Here is a 12615-nt window from a genome sequence, read left to right as displayed (position 1 = left end):
TTTTCTAGATTTTTTTCTAGAATTTTTTTCTAGATTTTTTTTGTAGATTTTTTTTCTAGATTTTTTTGTAGATTTTTTTTCTAGATTTTTTTCTAGATTTTTTTCTAGATTTTTTTTCTAGATTTTTTTTCTAGATTTTTTTCTAGATTTTTTTTCTAGATTTTTTTCCAGCATTTTTTTCTTGGTTTTTTTTAGATTTTTTTTCTAGATTTTTTTTCTAGATTTTTTTTCTAGATTTTTTTTCTAGATTTTTTTCTAGAATTTTTTTCTAGATTTTTTTTCTAGATTTTTTTTCTAGATTTTTTTCTAGATTTTTTTCTAGATTTTTTTTCTAGATTTTTTTCCTAGATTTTTTTTCTAGATTTTTTTCTAGATTTTTTTCTAGATTTTTTTTCTAGATTTTTTTTCTGGATTTTTTTTCTAGATTTTTTTCTAGAATTTTTTTCTAGATTTTTTTTCTAGATTTTTTTCTAGATTTTTTTTCTAGATTTTTTTTCTAGATTTTTTTCTAGATTTTTTTTCTAGATTTTTTTTCTAGATTTTTTTTCTAGATTTTTTTTCTAGATTTTTTTTCTAGATTTTTTTTCTAGATTTTTTTCTAGAATTTTTTTCTAGATTTTTTTTCTAGATTTTTTTTCTAGATTTTTTTCTAGATTTTTTTCTAGATTTTTTTTCTAGATTTTTTTCCTAGATTTTTTTTCTAGATTTTTTTCTAGATTTTTTTTCTAGATTTTTTTTCTAGATTTTTTTCTAGATTTTTTTTCTAGATTTTTTTTCTAGATTTTTTTCTAGATTTTTTTCTAGATTTTTTTTCTAGATTTTTTTCCTAGATTTTTTTTCTAGATTTTTTTCTAGATTTTTTTTCTAGATTTTTTTTCTAGATTTTTTTCTAGATTTTTTTTGTAGATTTTTTTTCTAGATTTTTTTTCTAGATTTTTTTCTAGATTTTTTTCTAGATTTTTTTTCTAGATTTTTTTTCTAGATTTTTTTCTAGATTTATTTTCTAGATTTTTTTTCTAGATTTATTTTCTAGATTTTTTTTCTAGATTTTTTTTCTAGATTTTTTTCTAGATTTATTTTCTAGATTTTTTTTCTAGATTTTTTTCTAGATTTTTTTTCTAGATTTTTTTTCTAGATTTTTTTCTAGATTTTTTTCTAGATTTTTTTTCTAGATTTTTTTCCTAGATTTTTTTTCTAGATTTTTTTCTAGATTTTTTTTCTAGATTTTTTTTCTAGATTTTTTTTCTAGATTTTTTTCTAGATTTTTTTCTAGATTTTTTTTCTAGATTTTTTTCCTAGATTTTTTTTCTAGATTTTTTTCTAGATTTTTTTTCTAGATTTTTTTCTAGAATTTTTTTCTAGATTTTTTTTGTAGATTTTTTTTCTAGATTTTTTTCTAGATTTTTTTTCTAGATTTTTTTTCTAGATTTTTTTCTAGATTTTTTTTCTAGATTTTTTTCTAGAATTTTTTTCTAGATTTTTTTTGTAGATTTTTTTTCTAGATTTTTTTCTAGATTTTTTTTCTAGATTTTTTTTCTAGATTTTTTTCTAGATTTTTTTTCTAGATTTTTTTTCTGGATTTTTTGTCTAGATTTTTTTCTAGAATTTTTTTCTAGATTTTTTTTCTAGATTTTTTTCTAGATTTTTTTTCTAGATTTTTTTTCTAGATTTTTTTTCTAGATTTTTTTCTAGATTTTTTTTCTAGATTTTTTTTCTAGATTTTTTTTCTAGATTTTTTTCTAGATTTTTTTCTAGATTTTTTTTCTAGATTTTTTTCCTAGATTTTTTTTCTAGATTTTTTTCTAGATTTTTTTTGTAGATTTTTTTTGTAGATTTTTTTTCTAGATTTTTTTTCTAGATTTTTTTTCTAGATTTTTTTCTAGAATTTTTTTCTAGATTTTTTTTGTAGATTTTTTTTCTAGATTTTTTTGTAGATTTTTTTTCTAGATTTTTTTCTAGATTTTTTTCTAGATTTTTTTTCTAGATTTTTTTCTCTAGATTTTTTTCTAGATTTTTTTTCTAGATTTTTTTCCAGCATTTTTTTCTTGGTTTTTTTTAGATTTTTTTTCTAGATTTTTTTTCTAGATTTTTTTCCTAGATTTTTTTTCTAGATTTTTTTCTAGATTTTTTTTCTAGATTTTTTTTCTAGATTTTTTTCTAGATTTTTTTTGTAGATTTTTTTTCTAGATTTTTTTTCTAGATTTTTTTCTAGATTTTTTTCTAGATTTTTTTTCTAGATTTTTTTTCTAGATTTTTTTCTAGATTTATTTTCTAGATTTTTTTTCTAGATTTTTTTTCTAGATTTTTTTTCTAGATTTTTTTTCTAGATTTTTTTCTAGATTTATTTTCTAGATTTTTTTTCTAGATTTTTTTCTAGATTTTTTTTCTAGATTTTTTTTCTAGATTTTTTTCTAGATTTTTTTCTAGATTTTTTTTCTAGATTTTTTTCCTAGATTTTTTTTCTAGATTTTTTTCTAGATTTTTTTTCTAGATTTTTTTTCTACATTTTTTTTCTAGATTTTTTTCTAGATTTTTTTCTAGATTTTTTTTCTAGATTTTTTTCCTAGATTTTTTTTCTAGATTTTTTTCTAGATTTTTTTTCTAGATTTTTTTTCTAGATTTTTTTCTAGATTTTTTTCTAGATTTTTTTTCTAGATTTTTTTTCTAGATTTTTTTCTAGATTTTTTTCTAGATTTTTTTCTAGAATTTTTTTCTAGATTTTTTTTCTAGATTTTTTTTCTAGATTTTTTTCTAGAATTTTTTTCTAGATTTTTTTTCTAGATTTTTTTTCTAGATTTTTTTCTAGATTTTTTTCTAGATTTTTTTTCTAGATTTTTTTCCTAGATTTTTTTTCTAGATTTTTTTCTAGATTTTTTTTCTAGATTTTTTTTCTAGATTTTTTTTCTAGATTTTTTTCTAGAATTTTTTTCTAGATTTTTTTTGTAGATTTTTTTTCTAGATTTTTTTCTAGATTTTTTTTCTAGATTTTTTCTAGATTTTTTTTCTAGATTTTTTTCTAGATTTTTTTCTAGATTCTTTTTCTAGATTTTTTTTCTAGATTTTTGTCTAGATTTATTTTCTAGATTTTTTTTCTAGATTTTTTTTCTAGATTTTTTTTCTAGATTTTTTTTCTAGATTTTTTTTCTAGATTTTTTTCTAGATTTTTTTTCTAGATTTTTTTTCTAGATTTTTTTTCTAGATTTTTTTCTAGATTTTTTTTCTAGATTTTTTTTCTAGATTTTTTTCTAGATTTTTTTTCTAGATTTTTTTTCTAGATTTTTTTTCTAGATTTTTTTCTAGATTTTTTTCTAGATTTTTTTTCTAGATTTTTTTTCTAGATTTTTTTCTAGATTTATTTTCTAGATTTTTTTTCTAGATTTTTTTCTAGATTTTTTTTCTAGATTTTTTTTCTAGATTTTTTTCTAGATTTTTTTCTAGATTTTTTTTCTAGATTTTTTTCATAGATTTTTTTTCTAGATTTTTTTCTAGATTTTTTTTCTAGATTTTTTTTCTAGATTTTTTTTCTAGATTTTTTTTCTAGATTTTTTTTCTAGATTTTTTTCTAGAATTTTTTTCTAGATTTTTTTTCTAGATTTTTTCTAGATTTTTTTCTAGATTTTTTTTCTAGATTTTTTTTCTAGATTTTTTTCTAGATTTTTTTTCTAGATTTTTTTTCTAGATTTTTTTCTAGATTTTTTTTCTAGATTTTTTTTCTAGATTTTTTTTCTAGATTTTTTTCTAGATTTTTTTCTAGATTTTTTTTCTAGATTTTTTTTCTAGATTTTTTTCTAGATTTATTTTCTAGATTTTTTTTCTAGATTTTTTTCTAGATTTTTTTTCTAGATTTTTTTTCTAGATTTTTTTCTAGATTTTTTTCTAGATTTTTTTTCTAGATTTTTTTCATAGATTTTTTTTCTAGATTTTTTTCTAGATTTTTTTTCTAGATTTTTTTTCTAGATTTTTTTTCTAGATTTTTTTTCTAGATTTTTTTTCTAGATTTTTTTCTAGAATTTTTTTCTAGATTTTTTTTCTAGATTTTTTCTAGATTTTTTTCTAGATTTTTTTTCTAGATTTTTTTTCTAGATTTTTTTCTAGATTTTTTTTCTAGATTTTTTTTCTAGATTTTTTTTCTAGATTTTTTTCTAGATTTTTTTCTAGATTTTTTTTCTAGATTTTTTTTCTAGATTTTTTTTCTAGATTTTTTTTCTAGATTTTTTTCTAGATTTATTTTCTAGATTTTTTTTCTAGATTTTTTTTCTAGATTTTTTTTCTAGATTTTTTTTCTAGATTTTTTTTCTAGATTTTTTTCTAGATTTTTTTTCTAGATTTTTTTTCTAGATTTTTTTTCTAGATTTTTTTCTAGATTTTTTTTCTAGATTTTTTTTCTAGATTTTTTTCTAGAATTTTTTTCTAGATTTTTTTTCTAGATTTTTTTCTAGATTTTTTTTCTAGATTTTTTTTCTAGATTTTTTTTCTAGATTTTTTTTCTAGATTTTTTTCTAGATTTTTTTTCTAGATTTTTTTCTAGATTTTTTTCTAGATTTTTTTTCTAGATTTTTTTCTAGATTTTTTTTCTAGATTTTTTTTCTAGATTTTTTTTCTAGATTTTTTTCCAGAATTTTTTTCTAGATTTTTTTCTAGATTTTTTTCTAGATTTTTTTTCTAGATTTTTTTTCTAGATTTTTTTTCTAGATTTTTTTCTAGATTTTTTTTCTAGATTTTTTTTCTAGATTTTTTTTCTAGATTTTTTTCTAGATTTTTTTTCTAGATTTTTTTTCTAGATTTTTTTCTCGATTTTTTTTCTAGATTTTTTTTCTAGATTTTTTTTCTAGATTTTTTTCTAGATTTTTTTTCTAGATTTTTTTTCTAGATTTTTTTTCTAGATTTTTTTTCTAGATTTTTTTTCTAGATTTTTTTTCTAGATTTTTTTTCTAGATTTTTTTCTAGATTTTTTTTCTAGATTTTTTTCTAGATTTTTTTTCTAGATTTTTTTTCTAGATTTTTTTTCTAGATTTTTTTCTAGATTTTTTTTCTAGATTTTTTTTCTAGATTTTTTTTCTAGATTTTTTTCTAGATTTTTTTTCTAGATTTTTTTTCTAGATTTTTTTCCTAGATTTTTTTTCTAGATTTTTTTTCTAGATTTTTTTCTAGAATTTTTTTCTAGATTTCTTTTGTAGATTTTTTTTCTAAATTTTTTTCTAGATTTTTTTTCTAGATTTTTTCTAGATTTTTTTCTAGATTTTTTTTCTAGATTTTTTTTCTAGATTTTTTTCTAGATTTTTTTTCTAGATTTTTTTTCTAGATTTTTTTTCTAGATTTTTTTCTAGATTTTTTTCTAGATTCTTTTTCTAGATTTTTTTTCTAGATTTTTTTCTAGATTTATTTTCTAGATTTTTTTTCTAGATTTTTTTTCTAGATTTTTTTTCTAGATTTTTTTCTAGATTTTTTTTCTAGATTTTTTTTCTAGATTTTTTTTCTAGATTTTTTTCTAGATTTTTTTCTAGATTTTTTTTCTAGATTTTTTTTCTAGATTTTTTTCTAGATTTATTTTCTAGATTTTTTTTCTAGATTTTTTTCTAGATTTTTTTTCTAGATTTTTTTTCTAGATTTTTTTCTAGATTTTTTTCTAGATTTTTTTTCTAGATTTTTTTCATAGATTTTTTTTCTAGATTTTTTTCTAGATTTTTTTTCTAGATTTTTTTTCTAGATTTTTTTTCTAGATTTTTTTTCTAGATTTTTTTTCTAGATTTTTTTCTAGAATTTTTTTCTAGATTTTTTTTCTAGATTTTTTCTAGATTTTTTTCTAGATTTTTTTTCTAGATTTTTTTTCTAGATTTTTTTCTAGATTTTTTTTCTAGATTTTTTTTCTAGATTTTTTTTCTAGATTTTTTTCTAGATTTTTTTCTAGATTTTTTTTCTAGATTTTTTTTCTAGATTTTTTTTCTAGATTTTTTTTCTAGATTTTTTTCTAGATTTATTTTCTAGATTTTTTTTCTAGATTTTTTTTCTAGATTTTTTTTCTAGATTTTTTTTCTAGATTTTTTTTCTAGAATTTTTTTCTAGATTTTTTTCTAGAATTTTTTTCTAGATTTTTTTTCTAGATTTTTTTCTAGATTTTTTTTCTAGATTTTTTTTCTAGATTTTTTTTCTAGATTTTTTTTCTAGATTTTTTTTCTAGATTTTTTTTCTAGATTTTTTTCTAGATTTTTTTTCTAGATTTTTTTTCTAGATTTTTTTTCTAGATTTTTTTTCTAGATTTTTTTTCTAGATTTTTTTCTAGATTTTTTTCTAGATTTTTTTTCTAGATTTTTTTTCTAGATTTTTTTCTAGATTTATTTTCTAGATTTTTTTTCTAGATTTTTTTCTAGATTTTTTTTCTAGATTTTTTTTCTAGATTTTTTTCTAGATTTTTTTCTAGATTTTTTTTCTAGATTTTTTTCATAGATTTTTTTTCTAGATTTTTTTCTAGATTTTTTTTCTAGATTTTTTTTCTAGATTTTTTTTCTAGATTTTTTTTCTAGATTTTTTTTCTAGATTTCTTTCTAGAATTTTTTTCTAGATTTTTTTTCTAGATTTTTTCTAGATTTTTTTCTAGATTTTTTTTCTAGATTTTTTTTCTAGATTTTTTTCTAGATTTTTTTTCTAGATTTTTTTTCTAGATTTTTTTTCTAGATTTTTTTCTAGATTTTTTTCTAGATTTTTTTTCTAGATTTTTTTTCTAGATTTTTTTTCTAGATTTTTTTTCTAGATTTTTTTCTAGATTTATTTTCTAGATTTTTTTTCTAGATTTTTTTTCTAGATTTTTTTTCTAGATTTTTTTTCTAGATTTTTTTTCTAGATTTTTTTCTAGATTTTTTTTCTAGATTTTTTTTCTAGATTTTTTTTCTAGATTTTTTTCTAGATTTTTTTTCTAGATTTTTTTTCTAGATTTTTTTTCTAGATTTTTTTTCTAGATTTTTTTTCTAGATTTTTTTTCTAGATTTTTTTTCTAGATTTTTTTCTAGATTTTTTTTCTAGATTTTTTTCTAGATTTTTTTCTAGATTTTTTTTCTAGATTTTTTTCTAGATTTTTTTTCTAGATTTTTTTTCTAGATTTTTTTTCTAGATTTTTTTCCAGAATTTTTTTCTAGATTTTTTTCTAGATTTTTTTCTAGATTTTTTTTCTAGATTTTTTTTCTAGATTTTTTTTCTAGATTTTTTTTCTAGATTTTTTTCTAGATTTTTTTTCTAGATTTTTTTTCTAGATTTTTTTTCTAGATTTTTTTCTAGATTTTTTTTCTAGATTTTTTTTCTAGATTTTTTTCTAGATTTTTTTTCTAGATTTTTTTTCTAGATTTTTTTTCTAGATTTTTTTCTAGATTTTTTTTCTAGATTTTTTTTCTAGATTTTTTTCTAGATTTTTTTTCTAGATTTTTTTTCTAGATTTTTTTCCTAGATTTTTTTTCTAGATTTTTTTTCTAGATTTTTTTCTAGAATTTTTTTCTAGATTTCTTTTGTAGATTTTTTTTCTAAATTTTTTTCTAGATTTTTTTCTAGATTTTTTTTCTAGATTTTTTTTCTAGATTTTTTTTCTAGATTTTTTTTCTAGATTTTTTTTCTAGATTTTTTTCTAGATTTTTTTTCTAGATTTTTTTTGTAGATTTTTTTCTAGATTTTTTTTCTAGATTTTTTTTCTAGATTTTTTTTGTAGATTTTTTTTCTAGATTTTTTTCTAGATTTTTTTTCTAGATTTTTTTTGTAGATTTTTTTCTAGATTTTTTTTCTAGATTTTTTTCTAGATTTTTTTTCTAGATTTTTTTCTAGATTTTTTTTCTAGATTTTTTTTCTAGATTTTTTTTCTAGATTTTTTTTCTAGATTTTTTTCTAGATTTTTTTTCTAGATTTTTTTTCTAGATTTTTTTTGTAGATTTTTTTTCTAGATTTTTTTTCTAGATTTTTTTCTAGATTTTTTTTCTAGATTTTTTTCTAGATTTTTTTTCTAGATTTTTTTTTGTAGATTTTTTTTCTAGATTTTTTTCTAGATTTTTTTTGTAGATTTTTTTTCTAGATTTTTTTCTAGATTTTTTTCTAGATTTTTTTTCTAGATTTTTTTTCTAGATTTTTTTTCTAGATTTTTTTCTAGATTTTTTTTCTAGATTTTTTTTCTAGATTTTTTTCTAGATTTTTTTCTAGATTTTTTTTCTAGATTTTTTTTCTAGATTTTTTTCTAGATTTTTTTTCTAGATTTTTTTTCTAGATTTTTTTTCTAGATTTTTTTCTAGATTTTTTTTCTAGATTTTTTTTCTAGATTTTTTTGTAGATTTTTTTTCTAGATTTTTTTTCTAGATTTTTTTTCTAGATTTTTTTTCTAGATTTGTTTTCTAGATTTTTTTCTAGATTTTTTTGAAGATTTTTTTTGTAGATTTTTTTCTAGATTTTTTTTGTAGATTTTTTTTCTAGATTTTTTTTCTAGATTTTTTTTCTAGATTTTTTTCTAGATTTTTTTTCTAGATTTTTTTCTAGATTTTTTTTCTAGATTTTTTTTCTAGATTTTTTTTCTAGATTTTTTTCTAGATTTTTTTTGCAGATTTTTTTTCTAGATTTTTTTTGTAGATTTTTTTTGTAGATTTTTTTTCTAGATTTTTTTTCTAGATTTTTTTCTAGATTTTTTTTCTAGATTTTTTTCTAGATTTTTTTTCTAGATTTTTTTTCTAGATTTTTTTCTAGATTTTTTTTCTAGATTTTTTTTGTAGATTTTTTTTCTAGATTTTTTTCTAGATTTTTTTTGTAGATTTTTTTCTAGATTTTTTTTCTAGATTTTTTTCTAGATTATTTTTCTAGATTTTTTTTCTAGATTTTTTTTCTAGATTTTTTTCTAGATTTTTTTTCTAGATTTTTTTTCTAGATTTTTTTCTAGATTTTTTTTCTAGATTTTTTTTCTAGATTTTTTTCTAGATTTTTTTTCTAGATTTTTTTTCTAGATTCTTTTCTAGATTTTTTTTCTAGATTTTTTTTCTAGATTTTTTTTCTAGATTTTTTTCTAGATTTTTTTCTAGATTTTTTTTCTAGATTTTTTTCTAGATTTTTTTTCTAGATTTTTTTCTAGATTTTTTTTCTAGATTTTTTTTCTAGATTTTTTTCTAGATTTTTTTGAAGATTTTTTTTGTAGATTTTTTTCTAGATTTTTTTTGTAGATTTTTTTTCTAGATTTTTTTTGTAGATTTTTTTTCTAGATTTTTTTCTAGATTTTTTTTCTAGATTTTTTTCTAGATTTTTTTTCTAGATTTTTTTTCTAGATTTTTTTTCTAGATTTTTTTCTAGATTTTTTTTGCAGATTTTTTTTCTAGATTTTTTTTGTAGATTTTTTTTGTAGATTTTTTTTGTAGATTTTTTTTCTAGATTTTTTTCTAGATTTTTTTTCTAGATTTTTTTCTAGATTTTTTTTCTAGATTTTTTTTCTAGATTTTTTTCTAGATTTTTTTTCTAGATTTTTTTTGTAGATTTTTTTTCTAGATTTTTTTCTAGATTTTTTTTGTAGATTTTTTTCTAGATTTTTTTTCTAGATTTTTTTCTAGATTATTTTTCTAGATTTTTTTTCTAGATTTTTTTTCTAGATTTTTTTCTAGATTTTTTTTTCTAGATTTTTTTTCTAGATTTTTTTCTAGATTTTTTTTCTAGATTTTTTTTGTAGATTTTTTTTCTAGATTTTTTTCTAGATTTTTTTTGTAGATTTTTTTCTAGATTTTTTTTCTAGATTTTTTTCTAGATTATTTTTCTAGATTTTTTTTCTAGATTTTTTTTCTAGATTTTTTTTCTAGATTTTTTTCCTAGATTTTTTTCTAGATTTTTTTTCTAGATTTTTTTTGTAGATTTTTTTCTAGATTTTTTTTCTAGATTTTTTTTCTAGATTTTTTTTGTAGATTTTTTTTCTAGATTTTTTTCTAGATTTTTTTTCTAGATTTTTTTTGTAGATTTTTTTCTAGATTTTTTTTCTAGATTTTTTTCTAGATTTTTTTTGCAGATTTTTTTTCTAGATTTTTTTTGTAGATTTTTTTTCTAGATTTTTTTTTGTAGATTTTTTTTCTAGATTTTTTTCTAGATTTCTTTTGTAGATTTTATTCTAGATTTTTTTTCTAGATTTTTTTTCTAGATTTTTTTCTAGAATTTTTTTGTAGATTTTTTTTGTAGATTTTTTTTCTAGATTTTTTTGTAGATTTTTTTCTAGATTATTTTTCTAGATTTTTTTTCTAGATTTTTTTTCTAGATTTTTTTCTAGATTTTTTTTCTAGATTTATTTTCTAGATTTTTTTCTAGATTTTTTTCTAGATTTTTTTTCTAGATTTTTTTTCTAGATTTTTTTCTAGATTTTTTTTCTAGATTTTTTTTCTAGATTTTTTTTCTAGATTTTTTTCTAGATTTTTTTTCTAGATTTTTTTTCTAGATTTTTTTCTAGATTTTTTTTCTAGATTTTTTTTGTAGATTTTTTTTCTAGATTTTTTTCTAGATTTTTTTTGTAGATTTTTTTCTAGATTTTTTTTCTAGATTTTTTTCTAGATTATTTTTCTAGATTTTTTTTCTAGATTTTTTTTCTAGATTTTTTTCTAGATTTTTTTTCTAGATTTTTTTTCTAGATTTTTTTCTAGATTTTTTTTCTAGATTTTTTTTCTAGATTTTTTTCTAGATTTTTTTTCTAGATTTTTTTTCTAGATTCTTTTCTAGATTTTTTTTCTAGATTTTTTTTCTAGATTTTTTTTCTAGATTTTTTTCTAGATTTTTTTCTAGATTTTTTTTCTAGATTTTTTTCTAGATTTTTTTTCTAGATTTTTTTCTAGATTTTTTTTCTAGATTTTTTTTCTAGATTTTTTTTCTAGATTTTTTTTCTAGATTTTTTTCTAGATTTTTTTTGTAGATTTTTTTCTAGATTTTTTTTGTAGATTTTTTTTGTAGATTTTTTTTGTAGATTTTTTTTGTAGATTTTTTTTCTAGATTTTTTTTCTAGATTTTTTTCTAGATTTTTTTTGTAGATTTTTTTTGTAGATTTTTTTCTAGATTTTTTTTCTAGATTTTTTTTCTAGATTTTTTTTGTAGATTTTTTTTCTAGATTTTTTTCTAGATTTTTTTTCTAGATTTTTTTTGTAGATTTTTTTCTAGATTTTTTTTCTAGATTTTTTTCTAGATTTTTTTTGCAGATTTTTTTTCTAGATTTTTTTTGTAGATTTTTTTTCTAGATTTTTTTTGTAGATTTTTTTTCTAGATTTTTTTCTAGATTTCTTTTGTAGATTTTATTCTAGATTTTTTTTCTAGATTTTTTTTCTAGATTTTTTTCTAGAATTTTTTTGTAGATTTTTTTTGTAGATTTTTTTTCTAGATTTTTTTGTAGATTTTTTTCTAGATTATTTTTCTAGATTTTTTTTCTAGATTTTTTTTCTAGATTTTTTTCTAGATTTTTTTTCTAGATTTATTTTCTAGATTTTTTTCTAGATTTTTTTCTAGATTTTTTTTCTAGATTTTTTTTCTAGATTTTTTTCTAGATTTTTTTTCTAGATTTTTTTTCTAGATTTTTTTTCTAGATTTTTTTCTAGATTTTTTTTCTAGATTTTTTTCTAGATTTTTTTTGTAGATTTGTTTTGTAGATTTTTTTTCTAGATTTTTTTCTAGATTTTTTTCTAGATTATTTTTCTAGATTTTTTTTCTAGATTTTTTTTCTAGATTTTTTTTCTAGATTTTTTTCTAGATTTTTTTTCTAGATTTTTTTCTAGATTTTTTTTCTAGATTTTTTTTCTAGATTTTTTTCTAGATTCTTTTTCTAGATTTTTTTTCTAGATTTTTTTTCTAGATTTTTTTTCTAGATTTTTTTCTAGATTTTTTTTCTAGATTTTTTTCTAGATTTTTTTTGTAGATTTGTTTTGTAGATTTTTTTTCTAGATTTTTTTCTAGATTTTTTTCTAGATTATTTTTCTAGATTTTTTTTCTAGATTTTTTTTCTAGATTTTTTTCTAGATTTTTTTTCTAGATTTTTTTTCTAGATTTTTTTCTAGATTTTTTTTCTAGATTTTTTTCTAGATTCTTTTTCTAGATTTTTTTTCTAGATTTTTTTTCTAGATTTTTTTCTAGATTTTTTTTCTAGATTTTTTTTGTAGATTTTTTTGTAGATTTTTTTTCTAGATTTTTTTTCTAGATTTTTTGTCTAGATTTTTTTTCTAGATTTTTTTCTAGATTTTTTTTCTAGATTTTTTTCTAGATTTTTTTTGTAGATTTTTTTTGTAGATTTTTTTTCTAGATTTTTTTTCTAGATTTTTTTTCTAGATTTTTTTTCTAGATTTTTTTTCTAGATTTTTTTTCTAGATTTTTTTTGTAGATTTTTTTCTAGATTTTTTTTCTAGATTTTTTTTGTAGATTTTTTTCTAGATTTTTTTTCTAGATTTTTTTCTAGATTTTTTTTCTAGATTTTTTTCTAGATTTGTTTTGCAGATTTTTTTTCTAGATTTTTTTTGTAGATTTTTTTTCTAGATTTTTTTTGTAGATTTTTTTTCTAGATTTTTTTCTAGATTTCTTTTGTAGATTTTATTCTAGATTTTTTTTCTAGATTTTTTTCTAGATTTTTTTTCTAGATTTTTTTCTAGATTTTTTTTGTAG

This window comes from Oncorhynchus mykiss, chromosome 22, assembly GCF_057628025.1.
Source record: "Oncorhynchus mykiss isolate SJ-2025 chromosome 22, ASM5762802v1, whole genome shotgun sequence".
NCBI classification, from domain to species: domain Eukaryota; kingdom Metazoa; phylum Chordata; class Actinopteri; order Salmoniformes; family Salmonidae; genus Oncorhynchus; species Oncorhynchus mykiss.
This window is presented reverse-complemented; position numbering follows the sequence as displayed.